At 36.8% G+C, this 2627-nt stretch overlaps 1 pseudogene; it reads left to right on the top strand.

Moving 5' to 3' along the window:
• Window positions 1-305: 305 nt before the first annotated feature.
• On the top strand, window positions 306-1882 carry LOC112179530 (annotated as a pseudogene).
• Window positions 1883-2627: the final 745 nt, after the last annotated feature.

Below are 2627 nucleotides of genomic sequence, written 5' to 3'. Positions count from 1 at the left end.
AAAATTAGCAAAAGTATCTGCAATTTGATATTCATTTAATTCCAATAGAGTGAAGTGTAATAAACGACAAAAAATGGAGTTGTTAGGGATAGAAAATTCTCATGCGAGTACAGCACCAGGCAACTGGCAACCAATGATGGCCAAGACAAGTCTCATCCGTGACCCGTTGAAGCAGGACACCAGCAAAAAGTTTATTATCACTTTAGCCCATTAGCCGTCTTTGTTTACATTCTCTCCGCGTTTTGACCATTAATAACATTATAGGCAGAGCCCTTACCGTATAAATTCATATCCGCTCTCGGGATATGAAATCACAACCAGCATAAACACACTAGTAGCTGTCTAACAGATTCAGTTTCTCATTCATCTATTCGTTTATATATTTATCTTCAATATACACAAGCTAGTTAAGTTTAGAAGACGAAAATGTACCAGAAGTCCCCCATTTCGATAATGTTTCTCACCTTGCTTGCCTTGGCTACCACCTTACCCAGCTTGGTGCAAAGCCAGACCACCCGTGTCGGATTCTATTCCAGTTCATGTCCTAAGGTAGAGTCCATTGTCACACAAACAGTTCAAAGCATTTTACATCCACTCCTTCCATTGCTCCTGGATTACTGAGGATGCACTTTCATGACTGCTTTGTCCAAGGTTGTGACGCTTCTGTCCTCCTCGACGGTGCCAACACTGAAAAAACCGCTGGTCCAAACCGTGGATTGAGAGGTTGGGAAGTTATTGACGATGCAAAGACTCAGCTTGAAGCTGCATGCCCTGGTGTTGTTTCATGTGCAGACATTCTCGCTCTGGCTGCTCGCGATTCTGTCGTCTTGGTAAGTTTTTTCTTTGATAACCTAGCTAGTATGTTAGTACACATGCACTAGTTATTCTCTCTAATCCTCTGTTTAATTAAAGAAAAAGAAATGAATTAACATATATCTTCCAAATTTTCTTGCAGACCAAGGGAATTAATTGGAAGGTGCCTACCGGAAGGTTAGACGGACGAGTATCATTGGCATCCGAGACTAACAATCTGCCTGGCTTTAGGGATTCCATTGAAGTACAAAAGACGAAGTTCCAAGCATTTGGTCTCAACACTCAAGATCTTGTCACTCTTGTTGGTGAGTAGGCTTGAATACATTATGGAGTATTAAAGTGTATTATTTACTAATAGCTATTAATTATTTAAATATTTCATTCTATTTAAACACTTAAACTGATATATTTGTTGATTTGTCAATCTATAGGTGGACATACTATTGGCACTTCAGCTTGCCAGTTCTTCAGGTACAGACTATATAACTTCACAACGACCGGAAATGGCGCAGACCCTACCATCAATCCTTCATTCGTTCCTCAACTACGAGCACTTTGCCCACAAGATGGTGATGCAGCCAAGCGTGTCGATTTGGACACAGGCAGCGCAGCTCGATTTGATGCAACGTTCTTCACAAATTTGAGGAATGGTCGAGGAATACTCGAGTCTGATCAAAAGTTATGGACTGATGCCTCCACAAAAAGCTTTGTCCAACGTTTCTTGGGTGTGAGAGGCTTGCAGGCATTGAACTTCAATGTAGAGTTCGGAAGGTCCATGGTGAAGATGAGTACAATCGGCCTAAAATCTGCAGATAAAGGAGAAATTCGCCGAATATGTTCTGCAATTAACTAATCAGGAACACCTTAAAGGAAGTCGGACGATAACTTAGTCTTCTGTATTTGTTGGCACAATTAGCCTCTTTTACTTCTTTAATTTGTTTCTCAATTCTTTTTTTTTTTTTTTGGAAGAACAAAATAATCTTCAGCTCAATCATTGTATAAGGTAATGAATGAAGTATCGACCTTCGAATTAGAAAGTCAGTTTCTACTGTTTGACTTTTGAATCTTATCCAGTTATCCATACCCTTCACTTTTGTTTGTGTATACTTAATTTATACTTATGGCATTCGCAAAATATAAACCAGTTTTCTAGCAATAATGTACGAGGAAAATATAGTGTCTTGATTCATAATATAAGTCTTAGAAAGATACTTTAAGATACTTAAGAGTAATTTGTGATAAAGTAATATATGAGACAAGATATGGTACTGTGATATTAATCATACACTCATTTTACATCTACTTGAACAAAAATTACAATTTATATCAATTAAAATTACAACATTGAGATCAATGTTACCATATTCATTTACATTATTTACATAGATAAAACTAAAATTACAACATTGACAACGAATTTGTTCAAAAACTTGTAACAAGGTCATAGGTGGTGTAATTCACATTAATAGAATTAAGATTGCGCTAAATAGGACTTACATTACCACTACGTTAATAAATTTGTTGTCACATTTGTAAATGTGTGTATGACATACGGGTATGTATTATAGAATTTTCCTAGAGTAATATGAGCTTCAAGACCAAAACCAATTCATTAATAATGGTTGGAGTGATGCAAATCCTTATAAACACATTTGCAATTAATGTCTTCATTTTCCCCATGTAGGATTTATATTCTAAATACGTGCCCGCAAGTGTAGTGAATTTTCAAATCATATATGTAAACAATTTATATTGGATGACGTAAAGGCCGTGTTGCCGCGAGGCATTTACATGTATATTAACCAGGCTCTTTT

Source organism: Rosa chinensis, chromosome 7, assembly GCF_002994745.2.
Source record: "Rosa chinensis cultivar Old Blush chromosome 7, RchiOBHm-V2, whole genome shotgun sequence".
Taxonomy (NCBI): Eukaryota; Viridiplantae; Streptophyta; class Magnoliopsida; order Rosales; family Rosaceae; genus Rosa; species Rosa chinensis.
This window is presented reverse-complemented; position numbering and strand designations above follow the sequence as displayed.